The sequence below is a fragment of the Neltuma alba genome, unplaced genomic scaffold, assembly GCF_004799145.2.
Source record: "Neltuma alba isolate B1F8T4 unplaced genomic scaffold, ASM479914v2 tig00011320_pilon, whole genome shotgun sequence".
NCBI classification, from domain to species: domain Eukaryota; kingdom Viridiplantae; phylum Streptophyta; class Magnoliopsida; order Fabales; family Fabaceae; genus Neltuma; species Neltuma alba.
In genome coordinates, this window is record NW_021636027.1 from 213,160 (window position 1) to 238,931 (window position 25,772).

At 31.5% G+C, this 25,772-nt stretch overlaps 1 pseudogene; it reads left to right on the forward strand.

Annotated features, from left to right (window-relative positions):
- LOC114711814 (short-chain dehydrogenase reductase 2a-like) lies at window positions 1-25,772 on the forward strand (annotated as a pseudogene).

Below are 25,772 nucleotides of genomic sequence, written 5' to 3' on the forward strand. Positions count from 1 at the left end.
ATGGCAAAGGACCACACTTTCTCTCCAGCTAGGAGGTATTCCTTTCATTTCTTCTCTCTGTTCATACATGCTCTGTTTTTTCCCTGTTTCAAGCATCATGAAACAGAAACAAGAGAATGAACTAAAACTCTCTGCATAAATCTTGTATTTTTCTACAGATTAGAAGGAAAAGTGGCCATAGTGATCGAAGGAACGAGAGGAATAGAGGAAGCAATGGTAAGGTTGTTCGTGAAGGAAGGAGCGAAAGTTTTGATTGCCAATGTTGAAGACGCGTATGAATCTCTACTTGTAGAGGCATTATCTCTGTCAGCCACTTCTTCCACTGTCCAAAGAAGACATGGAAAAGTCAGTGAAATCCACAATCTCTTGGTACGACCAGCTCAATATAATCTTAAGCAATGTCGAAGTATCAGGGAATCAATCAAAGAACAAAAGATTGTTAACTTCGACACCAATGAGTTCGATAGAGTCATGTGAGTGAACATGAAGGGTGTAGCTCTCGGAATCAAGCATGCGGTAGAGTGATGATACCCAGGCGATCTGGGCGCATCATATCGACGTCGAGCATCGCGAGACTCTTGGGAGGACTAGGTCCTCATGCTTATAAAGCTTCAGAGCACGCCTTGGTTGGGCTCACGAAGAACACAACTTCTGAGTTGTGGAAATATGGGATTCAGTTTAGCTTGTGAGTTGGGAGAATCTGGGCGCCATGGAACTTACCGTGGTTAGCTTGGAGAGATGAGAGAGACAGATGATAGAGGGAGCCACATACATACTTGGGTGAGAGAGTGCCAAATCACCCTATGTCACTTTACATTAACGGCAATTGCAACTTTTACTAACAGAAGGACCGATGAATTTAACAAAATTAACTATAAGGATTCAATAAAAAGAAATAAAATTATAGGGACTCAATTCAAAATCTTCTCAAACTATAAGGACTGGCAAATATATTTTCCCAAATTTTAACTCAAAAATAGATTTTATCATCAAGAGGGGTGCATCGACGATCATCTTTAACAAAAACAAAGTTTAGCTAGATCCAAACGGACATTTATAAGAGTCAAAATTTATGGTTTTATTATAAAAAATGCCAACACTCTTATACATGGTAAAATCAATAATGAACTCAAAACCTACATGACAAAATTAAATATTAATTAATCAAAGAACTATGATTATCTTATAAATTACTCCCTCCGTTCCTTATTATAAGAGACAAATAACCGATTTACGTTGATCAAAAAAACAGTTAAAATCAGTTAAGAACAATCAATGTGTAAAAAGTATAATTCTTTTTCCAAAACTGTCCTCATTAATAAGGAGAGAGAACATGAGAGAGAACAATTAAATTATTAAAAGAAAGAGAAGTAGGAGGGAGAGAGAGTGTGAGTTGGAGATAATAAATATGGGTAAAGTAGGAAATCAACAAAAAAAAGTAGAGACAACTTTTAAGTGTCTCTTATATATAGGAACATGCCATAAACATGAAATGTCTCTTATAATAAGGAACGGAGGGAGTATTAAACATTTATACTCATTTGGTCTTATTTATAAGTAACTTCCAACATGTTTCATATAGAGCAAGAAAAACCATAAACTTCATCACCTCTAATTTAAAATTCAACAACTTTCTAACTTTATCCCTATTTAATATACATTATACCCTACATAAATAAAGTTAACATAATAATAAATGAACGGTAAAATTATTTATCTATACAAAAAAAATTTCTCAGTATCGTATAAATAGAATAAAAATTTATTTTCTCTCCCTGTCCTATAAATAGGAACAAACGAGTATACATGCCAGCAATTAATGATGATACTCCACCTTTTATAAATCGGTACTTGTACCCACGCACTTCTAGAAGCCAAATAACATTCATTTTGATGATCTTATGGATAGCCAAGTTAGTCTCTTGACACGTTTGTGGAATATTTTTTTTATACTTTGCTTTTATAAATTCACATTATTGTGGGTTTGTATATAAAAAAGACCCACCAAGTAATTATGGTAAAGAGGCTAGGCATAGGAAAGCAATGAACTGAGACAACCATATAAGTATGCTAAACTTTTCCATTGTTTCAAAAAGTAAATTCTCAGTTTTAGAGCGTGTGCCACTTCTTTATTATGAAAGTAATTAACATTCTTTTCCTCAAAATCAAGGAATCCCATTTCAACAAAATTTATTTTGACCATAATTATCATAATACATGGTTCTGTGCGAGCGTGAAACAATAACTGCCATGGCAGAAAGAAAAAAGTAAAATAATGCCACTACTATAATAAATGCATTTTATCGAAGATACTTGGGGGTCCCGAATTCGAGACTATTTAATACGCTCCACCACTAATTTTAAATTTAACATAATTTCCAGACTATATATTTATTGGAAAATACAACAGATTAAAAACATTTCAAGAAAGAAGAAGATAACTTGGATCATCTCTTTCTCTCTGTGGATTTTATTTTCACTTCAAGACGTTCCGGATAAATAAATTAATCCTCAAATTATATAATGTAAATGATTTCTCAATTAAACCGCAGTGAGTTTCATGTGCATTAAATTATTAGAATTAATTTTTTGGTGGAAATTCCCTTATAACAAATAGAAATATTTTTAAAAAAAAATAAAAACAAATAATTGATATATTATATTTAAGGACAAATCAAACTCACAATCACCTCTTACGTTAAGTGATGGGGTAATATTATTGTTGAGTAGCGGCGTGGGGTCCCAATCGTGCTGAGTTTACTAGCAACCTTTTCATGTCAAATTGTCATTGGTAAGAGAAAAAGTAGACAGGAAGAGAAATCACAAATAAAGCAGAGACGAAGACAATAAAATGAGACAAAGAAGAAGAAGAAAAAGATGCACATACCTCCACAATTACACCCTGATCATAATAAGAGTCAATGTCATAGGTGGTATCATTCAAGGAGAATTACAATCAGGTCTTAAAGAATGGATTTAATTACTCTAAAATCTACCAACAAGTGAAGAATATACAATAACAAGTTTTAAAATAAGAAATGACAATAAATTTAGGATAGTCACTTATCATTAAGGTGGTTTCGTAATTAAATTTCTTTCTTAGATCTTTTAATAATTTTTCCTGCTAATTATTTTGAATATGATTGAGGTGATGCCATCGTGTGAGTCATGTAAATGATGTAATACTAACGAACTAGGACGCTGCTGTCTATTTAGACTTTTGACAAATGATCACTCTATGGTCATTAATCAACACTTATAATTAGTTTGAAACTACTCGGAAGATGAAGTGAACTTGCATTAAACATTAGTTATATCCAACAATCATACTCCTTTCGCGCAAGAAACAAAGAAGACGACAGAGAAACTTGTTTTGTATTTATGTGTGATTGGGGGGGGTGGGACGGGTGATTGATTTTACGACCATTACCAACCGACTTGATCCTTCCCTAGGGCTCTTATCCGATGTGGCCCCCGGCGGCCATGGACACCGGCTTCCAATATGTTGGTACGTACATAGGGATATTCTTTATGAAGGAAGGGAAAACTAATTTTTGAGATAATTAACCAAGAAAAGAAACCCCAGTTATTCTCAAGGAAGAATTAAATAGTAGTTAGGTTTATTGGGCCAAAAAAAAATAGCTTGTTATATCTGTATATACAGTGAGAATTGGTTTTGTCAAGTTATCTTGTTTAATCATTTGAATTATAAATTAGGAAAAATCAGAAAAAAAAAACTGTGAAAATTGCAAAATCGCAAATTAGGAACCGTTACAACACTTTCATGGTTTTGATAACAATTGGGTTGCAAATGACAATACAGTTTTAACAAAATACCTGATTTGCAATTTCACAATTTTCAGTGTTTTCTTCTGTTTTAGGGCAATTTCCCCTAGAAATTACTCCTCTAATACTATTTATTTCACTTCCAATATATTTCATAAAAATCATAAAAATCTTATCTTATTAATCTAACATGTTACTTGACCAAAAAAAAAATTCTAACATGTTACACTTTTTTAAAAAAAAAAACAATCTATACAATAATAAATTTCAGTTAACATATATGAAATTCTAAAACAAATTGAGATGCCTTTCTAATTGTTGTCATTGATATTATTCTTTTAGTTACATATAAGTAAGCAGACTTATAATTTACGTCACCTTGTTTTATTATCAAAATTCTACATTTTTGCTATGTATGGGTCTTCTTTTATTAGAAACAATCTTATTTGAGGTACTGTCACACTTAATATGGACATCTCTTTTATTGAGAATTTAAATCTTGATTCATCACATTGTAAGAGATTCATTCCTTCTATCATGCTAAAAAAGCCGTTGGTAAAGTTGACATGCCTGAAAGAAAAACAAGGTCCTGGAATACAACAGAGACCTATATATATAGGCCCTACAAAACTTAATAATAGAGACCTATATTGTGTGGATTTTCAGTCTGTGGCTCATCCTTGTGAGCATTAATTATGTCGAATTTTCACTTAGTTATTCATCCTTTAAGGATTATTAATTTAATCCGAACTTTTTCTAACACCAAACTTTCAGCTTTCTTCAATTAGCTTTCTTCAATTAAGGGGGTGTTTAGATATCCCTAGAAGTATTTTTAAAAGTATTTTTCATAAATTGAGATACATTCTTTCACATATTTGTTTTGTATATCATAAAATTACTTTTGAAATCATGATTTTATTTCTATCCAAACACCCTAAATCTTTGTTGGGACCGGCTTTTGGTAGGCAATACTGGAGGTTGTTTCATAATCACTCAAACTAGGACAAAATTATTGCCATTCATACCTGTATCATTACTTGTTTTACGTATTTTAAGTGATTACAATTTATATCAATTTTAAATCAAGTAAATCATAAAGGCCTCCGACGCAGCAACCCCCCCCCCCCCCCAAAAAAAAGGGCCGCCCTGAATTCACAAAATTCCTTCTCACTCACAAACCCAAACTCGCCCTTGGGTTTGACACCCACATCGTGAAGGAGTTATTGCAAGCTTGTGACCAATTCCGTAGCATTATGCAGTTAAAAGAGGGAGAACAAATATTGCGTTAGAGCTAATTAGTGCAAAAGCCAGAGTCACTGCGGACCCTCGATCAGGGAAAAACTCTTTTCCATTTGTGTGTACACAGTCACTTAGATTTTGTAGGAAGGATAAATTTTGGATAAATTTTATTGGTAAAATAAATTTTCTTCAATATGATTCAGAAAATGATTATAAAATTGATTTATAACAATTGATTGTTTGAAACTTTTTAATTAACAGCTTACGGCGAAAAGAAAATTTTAACTAAAAAATAGATTTTATCATTAAGAGGGGTGCATAGATCATCTTTAACAAAAACAAAGTTTAGCTGGATAAAATTTATTGTAAACTCATTGGCAAAAGGAATATTATAAACTCAATCCAAACAGGCATTTATAAGAGACAAAATTATGGTTTTATTAAAAAAAATATACCAACATTCTTATACATGCAAAATCAATTATGAACTCAAAATCTACATGTCAAAATTAACCATGAATCAAAAAACTATGATTATCTTATAAATGATTATACATTTATATATGCCAAAAATCAATTATGATACTTTACTTTTATAAATCGGTACGTACACCCACGAGCTTTCTAGATGCTAACTAACATTCATTTTGATTATCTTATGGATAGCCAAGTTATTCTCTTGGCAAGATTGTGGGATATTTTTTATACTTTACTTTTATAAATTCACATTATTGTGGGGTTTGTCTATAAAAAGACCCACCAAGTAATTATGGTAAAGAGGTTAGGCATAGGAAAGCAACGAATTGAGACAGCCAAGTATGCTAAACTTTTCCGTTACTTCAAAAAGTAAATTCTCAGTTTTAGAACGAGTCACTTCTTTGTTAAATCCCACTTGGACAAAAACAATACCCACTATGGATGGCCAAAAAAAAGGTAAAACAATAGCACTATTATAATGAACGCATTTTATCGAAGAATATTTGGAGGTCCTGAATTCTGAACTATTTAATACTACTTCCGACCCTTAATATAGGAGTAAGTTGACTAATTTAAATAAATTAAAAAAATTAGTTAAGTTAACTCTTTGTAATAAATAGATGTCGTCTTTTCTAAAATATCCTTACGAATCAAATATATTGGCTAGGCCTACTATTATTACAAGGATTATCTTAAAAAAAATAGATAAATATGAGAAATAAAGTGGATTGGGATTTTATATTTAGGACTAAAATAAAAGTCAAATGAGGTCTGATATTAAGGATCATAGGTAGTATACTCCACTGGTAAATTTCATTTAACATAATTTCCAGACAATATATTTATTAGAAAATACGACAGACTAAAAAATTTTCAAGGAAGAAGAAGATAACTTGGATCCTCTCTTTCTGTTTGTGGATTTTATTTTCACTTCAAGACGTTCCGAATAAATCAATTAATTCTCAAATTATATAATGTAAATGATTTCTCAATTAAACCGCGGAGAGTTTCATGTGCATTAAATTATTAGAATTAATTTTTTGGTGAAAATTGCCTTATAATAAATAGAAATATTTAAAAAAAGATAAAAGACAAAATTAATTGAGATATTATATTTAAAAGCAAATCAAACTCACAGTTACCTATGTTAAGCAATAGGGTAATATTATTGTTCGGTAGCGGCGTGAAGTCCCAATCGTGCTGAGTTTACCAGCAACCTTTTCATGTCAAATTGTCATTGGTAGGAGAAAAAGTAGATAGGAAGAGAAATCACAAATAAAGGGGAGATGAGGACAATAAAATGAGACAAAGAAGAAGAAGAAAAAGATGCACATCCCTCCACAATTACACCCTGATCATAATAAGAGTCAATGTCATAGGTGGTATCATTTAAGGAGAACTACAATCAGGTCTTAAAGAATGGATTTAATTACTCTAAAATCTACCAACAAGTAAAGAATATACAATGACAAGTTTAAAGTAAGAAATGACAATAAATTTAGGATAGTCACTGGTCATTAAGATGGTTTGGTAATTAAATTTCTTTTTTAGAATCTTTTAGTAATTTTTCCTGCTAGTTATTTTTGAATATGATTGAGGTGATGCCATCGTGTGAGTCATGTAAATGACGTAATACTAACGAACTAGGACGCTGCTGTCTATTTAGACTTTTGACAAAAGATCCCTCTATGATCATTGATCAACACTTATAATTAGTTTGAAACTACTTGGAAGATGAAGTGAACTTGCATTAAACATTAGTTATATCCAACAATCATATCCCTTTCACGCCAGAAACAGAGAAGACGACAAAGAAATTTATTTTGTATTTGCTTGTGATGAGTTGGGGGAAAAAAGGGTGATTGATATATTATGACATTACCGACCCACCTTATCCTTCCTGAGGCTTCTCTCGCGATGTGGCCCCCGCCAGCCATGAGCATCGCCTTCCAATATGCTGGTACGTACATAGGGATATTCTTTATCAAAGAATGAAAAACTAATTTTTGAGATCATTAACCAAGAAAAGAAACCCCAATTATTCTCAAAGAAGAATTAAAAGGAGTTAGTTTCATTAGGCAAAAAAAAAGTAGCTTGTTATATATATAATACGAATTGGTTTTGTTAAGTTATCTTGTTTAATCATTTGAATTAGAAATTAGAAAAAAAATCACCAATAAAACCGTGAAAATTGCAAAGTCGCAAATTGGGACTTGTTACAACACTTTCATTGGCTTTGATAACAATTGGATTGCAATTGACAACACAGTTTTAACAAAATACCTGATTTACAATTTCACAATTTTCACGGTCTTTTCTTTTTCCTTTATGCAATTTTCCTTAGAAATTACTCCTTTAATTCTATTTATGTCATTTCCAATATGTTTGATAAAAATCTTATCTTATTAATCTAACATGTTACACTTTTTTTAAAAAATAACAATTATACAATAAGAAATTTCAGTTAACATATATGAAATTCTAAAGTGAATTGAGATGCCTTTCTAATTGTTGTCGTTGTTATTATTCTTTTAGCTACATATAAGTAAGCAGACTTACGGTTTACGCCACCCTGTTTTATTATCAAAATTCTACATTTTTTGCTACATATAGGTATTCTTTTATTAGAGACAATCTTATTTGAGATACTGTCAAGCATTTATTATGGACACTTCTTTTATTGAGAATTTAAATCTCAATTCATCACATTGTAAAAGACTAATTCTTTCTATCAGACTAAAAAAGCCATTGGTAAATTTGACATGCCTGAAAGAAAAACAAGGTCCTGAAATACAATACAATAGAGACCTATATATGTAGGCCCTAAAAAATTTAATAATAGAGACCTATATTGCGTGGATTTTCAGTCTGTGGTTCATCCTTATGAGCATTAATTATGTCAAATTTTCACTTAGTGATTCATTCTTTGAGGATTATTAATTTAATCCCAACTTTTTCTAGGACCAAATCTTTCAACTTTCTTCGATTAAAGGGTGTTTAGATATCTCTAGAAGTATTTTATAAAAGTATTTTTTTACAAATCGAAACGCACTTCTCAACATATTTATTTTATATATCATAAAATTATTTCTGAAACTATGATTTAGTTTCTATTCAAACACTTCCAAATCTTTGTTGGGACCCCTTTTTGGTGTGCAATCCTGGTGGCTGTTTCATAATCACTCAAACTAAGACAAAATTATTGCCAATCATACCTGTGTCATTACTTGTTTTATGTATTTTAAGTGATTATAATTTATATCAATTTTAAATCAAGTAAATCATAAAGGCTTCCGAGATTAAGGTCAATGCGCAGGAGTCTCCACCCCATCGCCCACCCTGAATTCACAAATTCCTTCTTACTCACAAACCCAAACTTGCTCTTGGGTTTGACGTCCACATCGTGGAGTTATTGCAAGCTTGTGACCAATTCCATTGCATTATGCAGTTAAAAGAGGGAGAACAAATATTGCGTTAGAGCTAATTAGTGCAAAGCCAGAGTCATTGCGGACCCTTGATCAGGGGAAAACTCTTTTCCATTTGTGTGTACACAGTCACTTAGATTTTGTAGGAAGGATAAATTTTGGATAAATTTTATTGGTAAAATAAATTTTCTTCAATATGATTCAGAAGATGATTATAAGATTGATTTGTAACAATTGATTATTTGAAACTTTTTAATTAACAGCTTATGGCGAAATCAAAATTGTACTCAAAAATAGATTTTATCATTAAGAGGGGTGCATAGATCATCTTTAACAAAAACAAAGTTTAGCTGGATAAAATTTATTATAAACTCATTGGCAAAAAAAATATTATAAACTCAATCCAAACAGGCATTTATAAGAGTCAAAATTATGGTTTTATTAAAAAAATAGACCAATATTCTTATACATGCAAAATGAATTATGAACTCAAAATCTACATGTCAAAATTAACTATGAATCAAAAAACTATGATTATCTTATAAATTATGATCAAGGAACAAAAAACTGGACCGGATATTGAACCGGTTGAGGAAGTGGGTTAAGGGTTAATGGGTTAGACCGAGGTCAGACTGGATCAAACCGGTCATATTAAAATAATATAATTTAATTGACAATAACAAAACATAACAATATTAATAATCATTTGTAACAAAATATGAGAAAATAAAATAATAATTTAGTTACAACAAATAACAAAATAACTGAAAATATTATATTTGATATAAAAATATTGGATTATGAAAATTTTTAAATCAAAATAATATTTAAAAATATGCCGAGATGGCATAAGGATTGCATGTGTAATATATTAAAAAAACTCATTGGTCTCTTTTTCCTTTGCCAGATGTTCTTTATATATATATATATATATATATATATATATTATTACATAATATTCTATTTACATGTCATGAAAGAAAAAAAATTAAATCAAATATCAGGTTTTGGAAAGACGTTCTTTTTTTTATTTATATATTATTACATAATATTCTATTTACATGTCATGAGAGAAAAAAAAAAATCAAATATCAGGCTTTGGAAAAACGAAAAAGGGAGAGAAAAAGTTGCTCTAAGTGTCATTAACACTCTGCACCAACCTTTTCAGTTTTCACTTTGATATTATCCAAGACCAAGACATGGTAGCCTTCGTTCTCCTCTCTCTCTTTTTTTTTTAGAATTCTGCTCTAGCATTTTTCTCTTCTTCCTCCGCCTCTCTCTGAAAAACTCACCATCTCTCTCTGAAAAACTCACTTCTTCGATGGATTTCAGTAAGCAAAACACAGCACAGAGGTGGCTCTCTACGGAAACAATCAGCAAGCTACTCTCCTTTTCTGTCTCTCCCTCTGGCCCTAGTCTTCCTCCTCCTTGCTTTCATACGTTTTTGTTAGATCTGAAATGTTTTACTGTCACTCTCCTCCTTTTCCTCTTCTTCCTCTCTGGGACATGAAAAAAAAAAAAAGGGCAACCCACTTCAACCGGCGGTTACCCGGTTTAAAACCGGTTTTTACCGGTTTATCCAGTTTGTTACCGGTTCATTTCATATCCGATCTAATAAGCAAACCAGACGGGACTGAAGACCGATTCACTGATTAAACCGGCCGGTCCGGTCCGGTTTTTTTTTACCTTGATTATTATGCATTTATATACGCCAAAAATCAATTACGATACTTTACTTTTACAAATCGGCACGTATCCCCACGCTCTTCTAGAAGCTAACTAATATTCATTTTGATTATTTTATGGATAGCCAGGTCATTCTCTTGACACGTTTCGGAATATTTTTTATACTTTTTTTTTTGCAAGAAGGAATATTTTTTATACTTTACTTTTATAAATTCACATTATTGTGGGGTTTGTCTATGAAATGACCCGCCAAGTAATTATGGTAAAGAGGTTAGGCATAGGAAAGCAACGAATTGAGACATACCAAGAATATTTGGAAGTCCCGAGTCCAGGACTATTTAACACTACCTCCGGTCCTTAATATAAAAACTAGTTAACTAATTTAAATAAATTAAAAAAATTAGTTAAATTAGTTATTTTTAATAAATAAGGATTGTCTTTCCTAAAATATCCTTACTAATCAAGTATATTAGCTAGTACTACTATTATTACAAAGACTATCTTAAAAAAAATAGATAAATATAAAAAATAAAGTGGATTGTGGTTTTATATTTAGAATCAAAATAAAAATTAAATAGAATCTTATATTAAGGATTGGAAGTAGTATACTCCACTGGTAATTCTTATTTAACATAATTCCCAGACTATATATTTATTAGAAAATACGACAGATTAAAAAGTTTTCAAGAAAGAAGAAGATAAATTGGATCCTCTCTTTCTGTTTGTGGATTTTATTTTCACTTCAAGACGTTCTGGATAAATCAATTAATCCTCAAATTATACAACGTAAATGATTTCTCAGTTAAACTGTGGTGACTTTCATGTGCATTAAATTATTAGAATTAATTCCCTTACAATGAATAGAAATACAACAATAACAAACCTTATCCTATTAAGTGGGGTCTGCTATATGAATCACACGACAATAAATAGAAATATTTTGAAAAAAGATGAAAGACAAAATGAATTGAGATATTATATTTAGGACCAAATAGAACTCATAAGTAATGGGGTAACATTATTGTTGAGTATTGGCGTGGAGTCCCAATCGTACTGAGTTCACTAGCAACCTTTTCAACCATGTGCATTTGTCTGGCAATAGTTATATTCCATTGCATTTTTTTCATGTCGAATTGTCATTGGTAAAAGAAAGAGTAGGTAGGAAGAGAAATCATAGATGAAGGAGAGATGAGGACAATAAAATGAGACAAAGAATAAGAAGAAAAAGATGCACATCCCTCCAATTACACACTGATCATAGTGAGAGTCAATGTCTTAAGTGCTATCATTTAAGGAGAATCACCATCAGGCCTTAAGAAATGGATTTAATTACTTTAAAATCTATCAATTAGTGAAGAGTATACAATGACAAATTTTAAGGAAATAACTATAAGTTTAGAATAGTCACTTGTCATTAAGATGGTTAGGTAATTAAATTTTTTTTCTTAGAATCCTTTAGTAATTTTTCCTGCCAATTATTTTGAATATGATTGAGGTGATGCCATCGTGAGTCATGTAAATGATGTAATACTAACGAGCTAGGACGCTGCTGTCTATTTAGACTTTGACGAAAGATCACCCTATGATCATTGATCAACACTTATAATTAGTTTGAAACTACTTGGAAGATGAAGTGAACTTGCATTAAACATTAGTTACATCCAACAATCACATTTCTTTCACGCAAGAAACAGAGAATACGACAAAGAAACTTGTTTTGTATTTGTGTGTGATGAGTGGGGGGGGGGGGGGAAAACGGGTGATTGATATTAAGACATTACCAACCCACTTTATCCTTCCCGAGGGCTCTTATCCGATGTGGCCCCCGGCTGCCATGGACATCGCCTTCCAATATGTTGGTACGTACATAGGGATATTCTTTATCAAGGAAGGGAAAACTAATTTTGAGATCATTAACCAAGAAAAGAAACCCCGGTTATGCTCAAGGAAGAATTAAATAGTACTCACTAAATTGATAAAAAAAATTGGTTGATTGGTTTTAAGAAATGTAAAAGAGATTTTAAAAAAATTATATAAATGATGTATGCCGTACCCGCGGTCTCCCGAGTGGACTTTTAATTTCTTCCTTTTGGATAAAGGACAAATTTTGTTTTCCAAAGGCGAAAAGATATAACCCACATATATTATAGCCCCACAATCACTGGCATAAGCAACCTAGCATGTCGCGCAGCACGCTGATCTAATATTCATTTTCTTTTATTTGGCTTTTTTTATTATTCTTTTATTTGTTTTATTTTTTTAGTGCAAATCTAGCAAACTCGTTTTCATCGAACGGTCAGACTTCGAGTCAACAGGTTTGAATATATATAAGTTGACAGCAGAACTTGGATTTTGATCAGTAATTTATAATCAAATTAAATCTCGCCAAGTAACCCATTATCATTTCTTTACCTATCTCTTTGCATAGTACTACCTCTATTGTAACATCCTACTGTGTACACCTAAAGGAAAACAGATTTATTAACTATGGCTGAAAGCTTACACCAAAAAAGTAAAGTTTTTAAAACTTTTTGTCTTTGATTCATGACTTTGTAACTTCATTTTCTTAAAATTTATGCTATAAAAATGAGATCTAAATTCATTATACATATGCCTGGTAGCAACTTCTATTTATACAGATGTTACTTTTTGAAAACTCTACTTTTTTGTTCCAATCATGCTTTTTTTTGGGTGACATGTTCCAATCATGCTTTGTAAACTCTAAATTATATTATTCATGCCACAGCTATATTATCAATATGTACACATAAATGCTAACTCCCCAACTATGCTAAGCTACCCCCAGTCACTCCTTATGGAGGTACGTACAAACATATAAGGAGAATTCGCATAACCTCACAAAGGTGAAATATAAACATCATAAATCACATTATAAAAGGAAGGGGGAACATAACACATAATATATTCAAGGTTAATTAATTAACTAAGGACTAAACTCTTCTCTCCTTCCACTTTGGCTATACTTCCACCAGCTTCTCTTTTCCTTTGGATGAACTGGCTCTTATGATTAAATAGAAAGGCAATGTGAGATTCAAAGAATCCTAGTAGCACTAATCATATTTTATATTATGCAGAGTATAAACCTGAGCATGCAAAATAAGCCGTGAAAAACAATACCTTACAAAATAACTAAACTGAACTGAATAACTAACTAAGGCATATTTACTATCATTTAATTGAATCTCATATAATTGTTGCACCTAACCAAATAATTGAACAACTGCATAACTGATTAACTAAACTATATAATTGAGTAGCTGCTAACTTATTACTAATTATATGCATAACTGGATATTTGAGCATATGTTTAAATGCATAATTTGAATAATTGAGTAATTGTGCTACTACATAACTAAGTAATTGAATAAATAAGCAGCTATTAACTGATTAATTATTAAATGTGCATATACTAGATAGCGAAATGCATACATATAGTCATGGCAATAACTGGTAAGGTAATTTATATGTTCTCTTGCTTAACTATAGTATAAACAGACATGCAACCAAAACAAAACATACAAATAATCAATAAAACTACCTTCTGCCTGCCAGTGTGGGTACCTAGCTCTGGGTTTCTTCTTGATCGGTTAGGACACCAATTAAATCCTAACATTATAAGTACATATATGACATAAGTTAGAACTAGGATTATGATTAATCCATAACTTACTAATTCTCTCTATCACCCCACAACAATTCTCTGCCATTTATTTCTTTAAATAGATGTATAATGATATATCTACTATGTATCATCCACAACTGATCGCCCTGTCGTGTAAGCTCTCAAATTAATTTACTAAATTAACCCTATATAGTATAGAGGTAAACCTAGGTCGTCTCTCTCTATGAAGAGCTTTGTTAAAATTTTGAAAATCTTTTTAATTAAGAAAAACGTGATGTAGAGAAGGAAGGAGTAGGAATGAAAATTGATTGATTATTTTAAAAAAATAAATTGACAAAAATAAAAAGAAAATAACAATAAGTAAAAAGAACGAAGACTTTACCAGAATGATGCACTTTCCAAGGATGTTGATGAGTGGCTATCACGATTCAAAAAGATGAGGAAGTTGTATACAAACAATTACTAAGTCAAAAGAAAAAAAAATCCTAGATAACATCTAAGTCGTGATTAATTAATTAATAATTATACCTAGAGAGCTAGCATATAATCACCTTTCAATTAATCATTTAAAAACCACTTAACCTGTGAATTCAATTAAACAATTATATCTTGTTCCTTAAAGAGATTTATCTATCGAAAACCCTAGAGCATGAACTACTTGTGCAAATCAAAATAGAAATCTATAAAGATAAACATTCATAGAATTATGAGGAAACCGAAAATATATTCATTGAAAATTTCAAAACAAAATTGTTCAATTGAAACACAAATCAAATATTAGTCCACAAAAGAAATAAAAAAAATCCTAACCTAGGAAATTCATAAAAGCAATGTACTAGTAGATTGAAATATGAAAATTAACAAACTCTCTAATAAAAACAGAAACTCAAGTCACGTCATCTTGTCCTTAAGAACAAAGAGAACCAGCTACACATATGGCTAGATGAAACCATAATAATAAAAAGAAAATAAGAAGATAATGAAATAATTAGACACAAGAGGAAGCCAAGTGTATGCGTGTGCTTGTGTAGTGTAGATGGCTTCGTTGCTTCTCCAGGGGTCCTTTGATATCCTTTTATAGTTTTTGAATCTATCCTAGTTGGATGAGGAAACCCTTGAGTCTTCTAGCTTTTTCTTTTATCTTCTTTTATCTTGTTATCTTGATATAACTTTAAATTTGAATTCTCTTAATTTGATGTGATCTTCATGGCAACCAAAGTAAAGGGGCTTTTGAATTTAAATGAAATTGGATAAAACCTGAAATCAAAGCAAAAATACCTTTCAAAAGGGAAATTATAAAAAAATATAATAAAAAATACACTTGTAAGCAATTAATTTATATAATTTCCTTAATTCAAAATATGAGTATCTTCTACATTTGAAACCCTTTAAACATTATAAAATCTGTTAATTATATATAAAAATATATTATAAAATAGAGATATATCAACAACCATCTACAAAAATACTCAAATGAATAATTCATATATTATTAAGAGATTCTATTCTCTATAACCTTATTAGCAGAGAACTTGAAGCCATACAACCTAGAATAATTTTCAAATTAAATCTTACCATATATATTCAAAATGAACTAAAATATTTTCTTATTCCTTTCCCCCATATTTCCCATGGCCTACTTTCTACTAATTCTGGACTTTTTTTCCTTCAATTTCAAAGATATTGCTTTCATAGTCATTTGACCGAAACAAGAAGGGGAATGAATAGGCCTGATTTCTTCATTCTACTTCATCAATTTAACCCAATAAAGCCTTGAGATAATGCATTTCTTCCAAGATCCTTGTCAATCTTCTTCATTATTTAATTGTTTCTAGATTAGAAACAACGTTTAATGATCAAATCATCATATTAATGTGTCCACACACCATCAAACTATTGGGAACAGTTACTATACATCTAGAGGCATAAAACAATAAACTTTAGTAAACTATCAACCCCAAAATATTGAGACAGCTATTTATTACAAGGGAGCATTAAACGGCGCGCGCGCGCACACAAGAACCGCCAATCTCATGGAAGTATCATATAATCTATCCACTTCAACATTTCGATTCAGTAAGCTCATTATCACACAAATAAAGACTCCGATATATCAAAATTTCGATCATTTAGATATTCCCTAATTCTCAATAATGCTCCAAATAATGTTGCTTCCAATGTGAAATTATTTCCCAGATTCAAATAATGTTTAAATCATTATCTTAATGCTTCCATTATTTATTCCCTCAAGGCAATTTTATCTCTCTTGCACTGTCATTTAGACTTAATATTAGTCCCATCTCTAACAATATGGTTATCTTCATAAGATTCACAGCAGCACACATATAAAGGCTACTAAAACAGTGGAAGAAAAGTATAATTAGTGTTAATTCATCAACTAATTCGGTCATTTTGACAGCATCACTTATAAATCTGAAATTCCATCTTTATGAATATCACTTCAACTATCATCTTAATGCCTGCAAACATAAATTAATCATCTAAAATGGTGGTCTAGCATTTAAAGTCACTGAACTGTAGCATGTATATTTCAGCTTCAAGGGCCCAATTAATTAAGCCACAATGCCACACAACCATATACAATACCAGTTTTCTTTTTCTTAGATTACTTTCCAGCTTTTAAATAAAAATCAGCATTCCAACACTTACAGCACAAATTTAACCATTTAAAAACACTTGCTAAACATTGAAGAATAGCAAACAGCAAGTCCTTAATAATTTCCCATCTCCAAAGCTTTAATTCATTATTCACCATCCAACCACACACATGCAGGTAAACATATGTTCATTCATATATCAGATTTATGAATCTTGCTTCTTTCACCTTTTCCTATGAGAACACAAACCCCTATTTCAGAGGTCATCAATCAGACACAATAATCAACATGCAGTCATGTATTAGGCATCAAAACAGCCGCAGGTCGCTGATTTTATATCTATTACCAAGCTACCGTTTTCCTTAGCGCTAACTTCACAGAACCCGAAACCACACAGATTAGAACAGCAAATTGGAACTGCAAAGAATTCCTTGCTTCAAACAATTTCATCATGCAGCAGTATGTATGTTTATTTATATATATATATATATAAACTTTTTCAATTGCTTCTTCCTCTCAACTCTGTACCCAATTAACAGAACTAGAGATGGAGGACACTTAAAGGAAAATTAACTTAACCGACTTTCTCTCCTGTCAGCGCAAGTTCCTACCCTCTTCGCCTGCGTCGATATCCACGCCTCACTCATAGCGTTTGCTTTCTCTCTCGGTTTCTCTCTCGTTCCAATCTCTCAAATCTCTGTTTCCCTTGATCTGCTTTCCCCATCTTACTCCATCTATTCGCCCTTCTCCATTATGAGTATATCACGGCTTAGCTTCTTTGATAAATGTCGTACGATAGGGAGAAGAGTGCGTGTTCGCATTGGGCAAGGAGAGGAGCATAAGGGCGGTGGCTGATGACTTGAGGGGAGGAGAGGACGTGTGTGATGTAGGTATATACCGTACTTATCGTTCTTATGGGCATTTTATCAAAATTCTACACGCAGTGAAATAAATTACCATGATGTTATATTGGGAAAAGTATTTCACTAAATGCTATAGTTAAACTCGTTTACTACAAGAAAAGTTTGAATTTTTAAAGAAGTTGTTCATGAGGAGAATAAGTTTCATGTTTGACAATTTTTCTTAACAAAATTGAAAGCTCGTTCGAGGCATGCACTAAACTAGTCTCTCAGAGCACATAGTGGCGCCACTGTCACCACCGCCTCTTCTTTTTCTATTTCATTTCAGCAAAATTTACAAACAAATACCCATTTTATCAACACTTTCTCCCTTTTTCTTTAGACTTTGGAGAGAATTGCAATCAATGATCCCAGTCCTTTGCAACCACCTCTTTCATTTTTTTTTTTCCTTTCCTTTCATTCTATGTTTCCAACAAAATGAAACAATACTGTTAGATTTTATATTTTACAAGATATAAAAAAACATGAATGAATTTTACGTTATATCCTAATAATAAATTTTAAAAAGTATATAAAATAAATTTATTGTATATAAATTATCTATCAACATGATATGATATATGCAAAATTTACATCTATTTAATATAGACAATGGACGGATCCAAGGTCAGAGATTATGAGGGAATGAGTGGTGTTAAAACTTATTAAAATTAAACACTAAAATAATTATGTAAAACCGCCTTGTAGCATTGTCGTATATAAATTTTTTTTTACAGGAAGTATGTACATTTATGGAACAATTTATGAAAAAATAACAGAATATGCACATGTTTGGTTTCAAATTTGCAAGTTTAAATTAAACCAAACATAAGTTTATTGAAATGTAATTTATATTTGAATATTTTTTCTTAAAAAAGTCAGTTTAATTTGGCATACTGCGACTTGTTTACATATATGATGAATCAAAATAGATCACATTAAGATGTGTAACTATTTAGTAGGGGCACAAATTTTAACAATATTCATAATGTAATTTTGGATCCGTCTATTGGCTAAAAATTAAACGTGTTTGAATTAATATAATTAAATGTTCATTAAATCATGACAAGGCTGTCTTGATACATGAGGCATCTAAGTATATATTGTAAACATTTGTTTACAAGATGTAATTTTAGCCAGTATCAATTTCTAAGTTTCCTCTAAAATTTTTATAGGTTAACCAGCCAAAATCTGAAAATCTTGAAAATATATTCACTAACGTCATTAACTTATATTAACAAAACTGCTGAGGATTAAGTGCAATAAAATGACGACATAATTACTTAACCCTTTAGTATGATTAATATGATTAATAATGAAAGTAACAAACGATTTACTAACATCATTTTTATACAATCCAAAATAAAATGGTCAATTCAGTTTTATTGAAAAATATTTTGAAATTAAAATAACTTATCTTACTACACAGTACCCACTAATTACCGAGCCACTTGAAGCAAGCTAGCTCAGTTGATAATGGTTAAGAATTCATAGTTCACATCTTTTTTTAAAATTTAATTATTAGGATATAAAGTAAAATTCATTCATATTTTTTTATATCTTGTAAAATATAAAATCTAACAGTATTGTTTCATTTTGTTGGAAATATAGAATGAAGGGAAAAGGAAAAGAATGAACGAGGTGGTTAGGAAGGAGTGGGGTTATTAATTGCAATTCTCTCTAAAGTCTAAAGAAAAAGAAAGTAGCTGTTGACGGAATGGGTATTTGTTTGTAAATTTTGCTGAAATGAAAGAGAAAAAGGAAAGGCGATGGTAAGTGGCAGTATGTGCTCTGACAAGCTAAACTCGTTCACGCCTTAAACGCGTTTTCAATTTTGTTAAAAAAAATGGTCGGACAGAAAACTCGTTCTCCTCCTAAACAATTTCTTTAAAAATTCAAGCTCGTTCTTGTAGTGAACGAGTTTAGCTATAGCATTTAGGGAAATACTTTTCATAGTATAGCATCATGGTAATTTATTTTACTGTGTATATCATTTTGATAAAAAAGCCCATTCTTATCTCAACTTTTTTTTTCCCCCCGATCAGCCATTCTTGTCTCGACTTTCCCCTTGGTAAATTTCTCAAGAAAATAAAACTTTAATTTAGAAACTTGCTTTTAATCTATTTTTACTATCTTTTTTTGGGAAAATAAACTCCCATGAACTCCTTTATTTCTCAAAGTAATTATCTAGAAATTTTCTTTAATTATTCTGAGCCTTTATATTTTTAATAATAATTATTTTTTAATTTTCTTGAATTTCTCACTCAAAAATAGGCTTTTATTGAATAATTATTTCTTTAGGCATTCCCATCTTCAAAATTTGTGATATTACATCTATACCTAAATATAAGAAGTAGATCAAAAATTAACTTTGATCCTAAATACTCTTCCGGTCCTAAATATAAAACCCATTTTGTAGTACTAATTATACTATAAAATGGGTCTTATATTTAGGACCGGAGAAGCATAATATCTTAATATTTATAACTTTTTTATCCAATATTGCTTGATATGATCTCAATCAATTCATGCCTCTTAGGTGTGCGCCAAGGAAATGGGGAAAAAATTAAATATTTGTTAATTTTCTTACTAAATCACATGTTTTAGGCCAAAATATCCTTATTCGCATGAACGTTGTTTAAAAATTATTTAGGAAGAAGTGGAGAAACTAACTTCTTAAAAAACAGACGCAGAATAAAGTAGGAGTGGGTAAATTAACTGCTTAAAAACCAGAGATTCCACCAGCCACGCATGGCTTCCAATTCCATCGTATAATCCAAGTTTGACATTTGCTACTCCACTTGCAACAAACTCGCCTGAGTTTCAAGCTATCGAACTGCGGAGCAAAAATGAAGAGAGAAGGAGAAGAGAATAAGAGTAAGGAGAGGCAAGGAGCTTTCGAATCCCTATCTTTCATTGGAAATCTAGGGATTAATGCTACTTTCTTTTCACAATCTTCTTATTTCTGCCGTCTGTATACGAGGGAAGTAGAGAGAAGGGGAGAGGATAACAATTTTAATGAGTTTAATATAAATCATTGACGAAGTGAGATTAAACACTTTTAGTCAATTTTTATCATTTTTTTATGTTACATCGTATCTTTATTAAAATTTTATAACTCTACTCCTTCAATTATTTAGATTGAATCCATTAAGATTTTTTCTTCTCTCCCCTTCGTTTCATTTTTTCTCGTACTAAATATAGGGTAACTGAAAATTTTGTGAGGAAAACATGCTTGTTTGGCTTGACAGGAGGGAGAGGAAGGGAGATATCTTGATAATCCCGATGTTGATTAGATGAAAGGATTGATTGGATGGAAAGAAAATAATTTTAATAATATCTTATTTGGTTCAAAAAGAAAGCAAACAAAGAAGATTAGAGTATTTTATGAGCAACATGTCAAATTTATTATAATTAAATTAACTTACATAATTTTTTTAATCTAAACAAATTAGTTAAATAAGTCTTACATTAATAACTAGAAGAGTATCTAGTTCGGAGATCACCACGTCCCGCTTGCTCGAGTATATCACTTTGCTTTATTAATTAAACCCTCTTAGGAATTGTATATGCAAGATTCTAAGTGCATATTAAGAAAGTTGTAAGAACGAGCAGGGATATTTTATATTCGGAGGGTTTAATTCCTTAATCTCTGTTCACTCTTTAATTTACCTTATTATTTTTGCCTGAACTAATCCTAAGTGATCGGTTGTAAGTAGTTCTATAAAATTTACTTTTGATTTTTATTACAAAGAAAGAAAATGTATTCCTTTAGAAAATTACAAGTCAACGGTAGAGACAATTTAGATCCCGTTTATTTAGTATTAAAATATAAGCGATTTTTCCATTTTTACAGTTAAATTTAATAAAAATGATTTGTAGTGAGCGATTTATGAAATTAATATTTAAACTATTTTGTGTTTAGTTATAATAATAGTAGCAGTAAATAAGGAAAAATGACACAAAAGTGATTGTTGAATTTAAAAAAAAAATTCTCAAATAGTCACCTGAATAAGAGAAATTTTTTTTAATCATATATAACCAAATAAGAATTTTATAATTTGACAAAATAATTATGTTGTCCCTATGATCTTTTTTTTTTTGAAAAAAATCTTAAGTAAAATCTTAAGTTCCCCTCACCAGAGGATCAGCTTTAAGATGATAAAATGCTCGTATGTATTTATTTTGCCAACCTCCTACACGCGCATGCGCGCGCGCACATTATTTCTAAATTTAAAAAGCATTTATTCAACAAAACGCTCCCAAACATCTTGTTAATTCTGCAACCGGAACCTTTCCTTTACGACTTGTCTTCATTTCACGTAAAATAATTGCTTTTATAGGCATTTTCCCTGAAGCTAGCTCTCGTTCTTAATGTAAAAATTAGATAAAAGATAATATAATATCTCAAATTTTTTTTTTTTAAATTTATAGTTTTCTCTTCAAAATATCTCCATTGATTGTACTTGTTAAAAGTTTCCATCATGAGATAATTCAAATGCTAATAATTAACAAGGGCATTTAAGAAAAACTAACATTTATTTGTTACAAATTACTAACTAATTTTTTTAATATCCTTAAACTCCGGAAATAACTCGATTATTGTCATAAGTTTCCGAAAGTAGATTTTTAAATCAATTATTTTCACGAAGCAACCTCTCCACTTAGCTACTGCAGAAGGCCACGTCCATCGATAAGGTATATTTGCATAAACTTCAAAAATTAAAGTCAACCGTGTCCAAACTACCATATGGGTATTTGCATATATTCAACAATTAGCCTTGAACATGTTTACAGATCTAGTGAATTTGAGTTTCCATCTGCAATATAATCCCATCTCCCATTCATGTGTGTGTGTGTGTGTTCTCTTAAATATTGGCTATAACTGACTGTTTGGGGGGGGGGGGATTTTGCAGTACGCTTGTAGAGATCGAATACTTGCTGAAGCAAATAAACAAATAAACAAGGATGACTGACAAACTCAATTATTTTTATATATTTTGGTATCTTTTATATGAGTTTTGTCAGCTTAATTGGTTTCTTTCTGCCTTAATTGATTTAATTTATTTTATTTTGAATTATTATTTTATAGGGGTAAAATTGTCATATTTGGTTTAATTGTGAGTAATTGGTTTTTGAGGACAATTAATGCTACCTTACTTTTAAATTTTGTTTGCAGGTTTTTGGAAGAATTAAAAATTAAAAAAAAAAAGAAGAAAAGAAAAATAAAAAAAAATATAACAATAATAAAAGGGGAGAGCAAAACGGAACGTTTTGCCCTCCCCCAACCTAATAATTCTATTCATCATCAGGAGAAGACGCCGAACGAGAAAAGGGAAACACACACACACACACGCGAGGCACACGCGAAGCAGGAGTGGGAGACGCAAGCGAACAGAGCACGAACACGGAGAGAGCTGGCGGCTGGAGGCGGCGAACGAAGAGAGGGGACCATTCATCATCTTCTCCGTTGAATCTTTCTGGTGGCAGAGAGAATCAGCGACGGGAGACGCGAACCAGCAGCACAACAGAACAGAGAGACAGCAGCTTGAACTGAGACGCGAGCAGAACAGGGGCAGCACGAGCTCGACGGCGTGAACAGTGTTCTTCCATGGCAGACCGCAAAAGAACATTGATTGTGGCATTTCTCGTGACTATGCGTGGCTAGAGCTCTGAAATCCTCTAATTCAACAATAATGGCAGGAGCTTAGATCATCAAGGGGGAGTTTTAGTTGCTTTAATTTCCTACTCAATAATTGTTTAACAATTCCTAGGTCTTAGGATAGTTTTTCTAATTATTAAGATAATTGTATTGCTTAATCTGATTATATTTGGGGATTATTGTGACTGGATTATTGCTTAGTATTTGACATTGGGCTGTTTATAGCTTTGATTTCAATTATGATGTTGTGGTTATGACATTTGTATTGATTTTGGAGTTAATATATTGTGATTTTCTAAGGTGGCTTAGAATCTTGGATCATATTGTCTTTTGCTAGCTTTAAGTCTATTGTTGTGAATTTAAGGATTTAATTGAGCATTGGTTTTTAGTATCCTTAATTTCATTTTACTATTCTGGTTGCAGTTAGTAATTTGAATTTTAGGAAAATATTTTGTGGCAACTCGAGGTGGCTCGGTTGTTGGATAAAAAGTTTAATTATAATTCTTAATTCATTGTTTTTAACTCCCACATCTTTTAGAGTGATGATTGCCTACATTGTTGAATTAGAGGATTGATTATCATCAGTGTTATTTGTGTGTCTCATTTTCATTTCTTTAATCTCCATTCATTTAATCACTTTTATATAAAAACAAAAAAAAGTATTTTAATTCCAATTTGATTCGTAGTATTTAATTAACAGCTTTTCAAAATCAAAAATCTCTTTTTATAGTTTAGGTTACTTGCATTCATTTACTAGGATTTAATTTCGTTTTCGGCTCCTCAAAGTGAAACGACCCGAGTTGTGCACTATATTGCATTAATTCGGTTAATTTTTGGAGTAACCCCAAAGCGACAATTAAGGGCAGTTCAACTTCAATGACTATTGTTGTCACATTATCAATTTGTCTGTCGTTAAAACTCTGCATGATTAATGATTATAACTGGAAGTTGTAGGGGCTAGCCATTTACTACCTCCAGTTCTTAATATAAAAGCTAGTTGACTAATTTGAATAAATTAAAAAAATTAGTTAAGTTACTTGTTTGTAACAAATAGGTATTGTCTTCTCTAAAATACCGTTGCACATCAAGGTCATTTGATGAAATATTTAATATGTACAACTACTACAAAAACTACCTTAAAAAATAGATAAATATGATAGATAAAGTGAATTGGGATCTTATATTTAGGACTAAATTGAAAGTGAGACATCCCTCCATAGCGTATTGGAAGCATCTCAAATTATCATCTTTAAATCCTTGGGATTGATTAAAATGTGTTGCAGCTTCTTCACATGTAATATGTGCCAAAGCAGAACTCTTGAATTAAATAATCCCATTCAGCAAATCCAAACTGTACTCCTGTTCTGCCTTCTGCGGACAATTATTAATTAATATTATTAGTATAAGCGTGAAAATAATTAAACTCTTGACAATTTTAAAACCTGTGGATAATTTAAATCGATCCGTGTATGATGTAATGAGTGAAAAACTTCACTACTTTTAATATGTTTATTCTCTTCTACAATTTTTTTTCCTAAGAAAAACAAATGTCGAATTGGTCCGAATCGGCCTAAAGAAATACAGCTCCAGGTGTCTGTATTTGGATTGAAGATTAATTGGGTGATGAGAGTATTATTTGTGTAATGATGAAATTCACAGGTGAAAATTTGGAAAACAATATATTCAAATAGCATTGCCGATAAAGTATTGATTTATTGTTCATATCATGTGATGTTACTTTCACAAACTGAGTCGTGTGGACGACGGTTTTACATAATTCAACAGAAAGTTGAACATTAAGCAATTGTAAGCAACATATTTTGACAGATTCTTTCAAAATGATGTGTCTATATATAATGAAGAATGCTCACAACTCCCGCATTCACGCAAGAGAGACTATAATAATCAAAGTGGGGACTTCTCATGGTGAAGAACAGATTGAGCGTTCTTTATGAAGCACCACGCAAAGGGTCTGTATCAACTTCGAACTCATATTGACAGAAAGAACCATTAATCCTCCACAGGATCTCACAAAGTGGCTTCAACGAAACTCCCTTGCACATATCAGCTTTGACTGGCCACCTTGAATTCACCAAGGCGCTTCTCGCGCACAAACCGAAACTAGTCATTGAGGTTGACTCTTCCCAGAACACACCCCTCCACTTGGCTTCTGCAGAACGTCACATCGACATCGTAAAGAAATTGCATGAAGTTAACAACCCATGCTTGTTTCCTAATGAAGAGGGCAAAATTCCTTTGCACTATGCAGTTATCAAAGGCAGAATAGAGGTTGTGAAAGAGTTGGTCATGGCGAAGCCTGAGTCTGAGTTTTCTTGA